Below are 5,271 nucleotides of genomic sequence, written 5' to 3' on the forward strand. Positions count from 1 at the left end.
AATGCCGTCTTAAGGGATGAGCCCACCCAGCCACGGCCCGGGGGCCTCACAAAAATGAGTTGAAAATTTCGACAATTTGCCTGGTGCTGCCTCAGAAAAATCACTTGGCCCAGGGGACCATGATGGTCTTAAGACGGCCCTGCACAGCCTAGCATAGCCGGAGATAGACTTGGAGGTCTGGGCGGGCATTGTCATTATTGCTGGGGGCACGATGATGATGATGATGTCAATTCATATATATACATTAGAATTAGATCAGGCGACTCCACCTTTGACGCCTCTCTCCCCGTATCTCCGCTGATGCAACCTAGTTAAGAGAAGAAAAAAATAATTGATCAATTGAATTTTATTAGCAAACATGTGAGCATGTCCGCGTGGCCTAATGGATAAGGCGTCTGACTTCGAATCAGAAGATTGCAGGTTCGAATCCTGTCGCGGACGACTGGGCGAAATTTTTTTAATCATCCAATTATCTCACTACTCGAATATGTAGCACTCGTTTTCTTAAATTTTCTCTCTAGAAAACATTTTCTTTTGTTCATAGTGTGTAGTCTCCCATTTTGGGAATAGGCTCCTAGGCCAGAATTTCCATAGACTTACCTCAGTACACCCATTTTCATATTTTCCAAAACCAATTAAAATCAGGACTTGATGAAAGAAATTGTCTGAGAACTAATGAAAATTCATGAATTAAAATTATGAAAAATAATTGCACAGTGAAAAATTTTCCAGCACCCATGAAAATTCAAAATTAATGAACGAAACAATTCAAAAATCGATGAAAATTCAGAATTTATGAAAGAAATTATTACCGTAAGTGGGGGGGGGGGCGCCTTCCAAAACGTGGGGCCAGCTGTGACACACCTAATGGCGGCTGTGTCCTCAGCCCACGTTCTTCTCGATTTCTCAAGTAATGAATTATTTTAATCGTTTTTTATGACTTCATTCCGTGTATTTTTCATAATCATATTATTGATTAAATTTACGGTATATTGGCATAATACTCCAGATCCACCTTTAGGATTGTTTGACCGACGCAGCCTCCCCATACGTGAGAGGGGCCAGGCCGTAGCCTGAAATGTCGTTTGGAGGGGGACCACTTATATTTCGGAGGCGGGGAGCAAACATAGAACAATAGATTTGGCCATCTTTTCAATTTTTTTTCAGTCATTTTCTCACATTTTTGGGGAGGCAGAGCCCCAAATCCATGGGCCCCACATCCTGTAGCCGAGCCCCTAGGCTGGGATCTTCTGCGGTCCCCTCGGTCAGATTTTTAACGGGCCCCTTTTGTAATTAATTTATAGCGTCAAAAAGCAAAAAATGATGAGAACCATCCCGCGCCCCAGGGCTAGAGACCTGTCAGCCTCCCCTATGTGGGCGCCATGCCCAAATCCCCCTCACGGTCTTGAGAGCCCCCATCCTTTAATAAGCAAAAATAACAATTCCAATAATAAAATAATGTGCCTGCGCTTCACTTATAAATACGTTCATGAAAATCTAAACATCAATATGACAAATAATTATTTGGCAGAAAATAAATGGTTAAGTGAAATACACCCCTTGATTATTCTATCCACACACAGCCCACGCGTCTGTTGCAAACATGGTCCCACCAAGGGGGTTGACAGGGGTGAAACCTGGGGGCTCGAGACTGTTATTATTTTTCGTTTTTTCAAAACGTAAATTGCCTATGGAGGATCTCTCCAGGGATCCCAGCCTAGAGGCGTTGCCATACAAGAGTGGGGCTGAATGACAGGGCCCGGGACAATTCTCATAATTTTTTGCTTTTTCACGCTATAAATTAACTATAGAAGGGCCCGGGAAAGATCCCAGCCTAGGGGCACTGCTGCCATATTATGCGGTCCAGAAATATGCAGCTTTGCTTGTGTCCATATTCGCGGTATATAGTATTTCATAAAAAACTTCTGTTTGCACTTTGTTTGACTATACATAGATGGCAGCACATCGAATTCGCTCTGTTTTCACGGTCTGCGTTAAGATCACTGATGTAAAATAGAGTAATACCTCCGTTAACGAATACCTCGGCTTACGAACTTTTCTGCCAACTACTAATTTTTTGAGGTGAATAGAATACGTCTTTTAAATCACCTGACGGGTGCATTCGCAAAAAGTTGCAAAACGAAAATAATTTGAACGCTCATATCTCAGGAAGTATTCAGAATATATCAGTGTTTTGTATATCTGCGGGTAGATGTCGTTGACACAAATCCAATGGTATATACCAGCGATTCTCAACCTTTTTGACTCGTGGACAGTGGCGTCGGAGCCGGGGGTGCTGTGGGTGCTCAAGCACCCACGGTAATTTGTGACATGGATCCGAGCACCCCCCCCCCCCCCCCACCCAGAATTGATTCAAAAATTAAAATTTCCGATATCGAACTAAAGATGAGCACCCACAGTTTTGAAACACTTCCGACGCCGCTGCTCGTGGAGCCCCTTTAAGTAAAAAAATTCTATGGGGGAGCCCCGTAGGCCAATTTTTTAATTATTCATCAAAAAGTTACTGATTTATTTTTACTATTTAAAAATATTTATAAATACTTTTTTTAGTTTTACTGGTTTTTTTTTTATTTTCCTCGAGCGGCCGCGGAGCCCCTAAAGAGTGCACAAGGGGCCCCAAGGGCTCCGCGGAGCACCGGTTGAGAACCACTGGTATATACCACTCTGGTCTTAATTCCTCTTATTCTGATCTGGGCAATAGAATCGCGGCTCGCTTTCGTAACGAAATTGTTTTACAATGCAAAATAAAAGATAATGGTGTCATAGGCATTTTTGAGACAAATCCAATGATGATACTGTGGTTTTAATACCACTTTCGGTCTGGACACCACGTTTGCGGTCCACTTTCGTGACGAAATTGTTTTAAGCGGTTCGCAACGCGAATAGACAACATTAGGATCGTTTGTTGTCTATTCTATGGACAAATCCGATTATAACAATTTCAATACGTCAGTACCTACCACACAAAGGTAGGCAGTCGCTTTACCCATAGGCGGAGATAGACTTGGAAGTCTGGGGTGGGTTGGGGGGGGGGGGCACGGTCATTATTGCTGGGGCACAATGATGATGATGTCAATTCATATATACATATATACATTAGATCAGTCAACTCCACCTTTGACGCCCCTCCCCCGTATCCCCGCCCATGTAACCTAGTAGCGGCCCTGACAGCACCCTCGTGCACGTTGCAGAGAAGAAAAAAATAATTGATCTATTGAATTGAGCCCCCCCCCCCATCCCGTATCTCGACTCATGGCGTTACCTGTCCCGCCCCGGAGGACATGCAGTTGTTTCTGAGCATCGGCATCGCGAGTGCAATCCTACCCAGTCCGAGAGATGAGTGAAGATACGTCGCGAATCTTTGGGTAAAATTAAATTAGATCCTACGCGGCAGAAGCCGGTCCTGGCCCTTCGGGTCACTAAAATTAAAAAGTTCGTCCTAGTTGGAGAGTCATCGTCTTCCCTAAAAGACGCTTTGTTTGTATTTGCCGGGTGTATTAAGAACACCACAACGGCAAACTCATGTTAGTAAGATTCTACAAAAGTCTGGGAAAATCGCAGACTAACTTAATGTGCACTTTGTACGACTCCGACTAACGTCTCGCAATAAGATACGCTGTATATATAGGTAGGCCCAAAAACGTATTCACGTCAAAACTTGTGGCCGTGTCTATGACACAGCCTACTCCAATTTTATCGTGAATTTTCTCCTTCGGCTAACGAACAGTTTCTTTGATATGGATGCACGAGCTAACATAAAATAGTCGCATCGTGAGTAAGCCCCACACTTCAGCCCCAATCAGGGGAGGCTCGAGCTTATCTGCCGCTCAAGTGCAAAGCCTCGAATGCTACTCCTACACATAATGCTTGAACAGGACCGTTTCAAGAGTATCATGGGCCCCCGGGCCAAGAGATTTTTCTGAGGCCTTAAAAGATAAATTCTAGAAAATTTCAACCAAATCTCATTTTTGTGAGGCCCTTCTTCTCCTGGGGCCCCCGGGCCATGCCCGAGTGGACCCATGCGTTAAGACGGCACTGCGCTTGAGTGATTCTATATAACAGGCCTTTTGTATTTTTTTTTTTGGGTAGGGGAACCTGATTTTTTAATACAAAGCCGCACACCATTAATTACTACTTAAAATGAGCATGACCATACCTCCCGCTTTTAATGAAACTGTTTGGTTTTTTTGTCCAGGATTATTTTATCGTTTCCAAATGACTTTATCCACATTACATCTCTTATTGACGAGCCATCATTACCTACATTTATCTTGTAAAGAGTAGGTCTGGCGGGGTAATTTGAAACGATTTTTGGTTAATTCGATCATAACACGTAACTAATCTGCTGGAAATGAAAATTTGCTTCTTTTCAAAGATTATCCCCCATTCTGTACTTGTTTGGAAATTTCTAATATGAGTTAGTAGTACTACCAAAGAGCCACCTAAGCGTGTTTTCAATTACCCCGGTTGTTCCAGTCTAAAAGTCAATAATTCCAATCTCAGTAGCTTGGACCAAGAGTGTTTTTCTTGTAGCTTCGTGGCCTTTTCTTTCTTTTAAGACAAAAAACACAGTACTTTATCTCTAGATAAAATAACATCAAGGACTCTTACAACAATTAACACGTTCACTGCGAAGCCTAAATTGCTTGTCGAGTCCGTGGGGCGCATTTTTTTTAAAGATTAAAACTAGTTTTGTACATGATGCCACCATGGCGTCATGAGCCCCCTAGTACAAGTCCTTCATGACGTCACCGTGGCGTCATTAGCAGTGAACGTATTAAATGACAAGTAAATAAACAACAGTGAAACTAGATAACAAGTAAATTATAAAGTAATACAGATTTACTAGCAATCTAGTGTAAAGTCATATCAAATAGTAAGAATAATGTAAATATGAGAAGTAAATAAAACTGTGTTTTCAATTACCCCAAGCTATCAACATTTCGGGATAATTGAAAACAGAGTAGATGGGTCACCAGAAAGACTTAAGATGAAAAAAAAAACACTGCATGAAGTTGTGATTGTATACTAATTATATAACAACAGTAATTTGACTCTTACTCTTTTTGTAGCAGCAGGTGGGGAAGAAAAATTTGAAAAACAAAAGAAACGTGCAACAGAATTTTGTTTGTTGTCAATTATTAGCTGCTATCTAGGCCCAATCAACTTCTATCAAAAAGGCGAGAATCGGCTCCAGCAGTACCACCCCACTTAACCCTTTTAATAGATTTCAATAAAAGCCACCAAATC

The 5,271-nt window shown here is 42.0% G+C and overlaps 1 non-coding gene across 1 annotated transcript; it reads left to right on the top strand.

Annotated features, from left to right (window-relative positions):
- Positions 1 to 368: 368 nt before the first annotated feature.
- TRNAR-UCG (transfer RNA arginine (anticodon UCG)) lies at positions 369 to 441 on the top strand. Its single transcript has one exon. It is a non-coding gene; the product is annotated as a tRNA-Arg (tRNA).
- Positions 442 to 5,271: the final 4,830 nt, after the last annotated feature.

This window comes from Pholcus phalangioides, unplaced genomic scaffold (assembly GCF_987345545.1).
Source record: "Pholcus phalangioides strain wild (caught in Gottingen) unplaced genomic scaffold, Ppha-v1.0 ptg000007l_1, whole genome shotgun sequence".
Taxonomy (NCBI): domain Eukaryota; kingdom Metazoa; phylum Arthropoda; class Arachnida; order Araneae; family Pholcidae; genus Pholcus; species Pholcus phalangioides.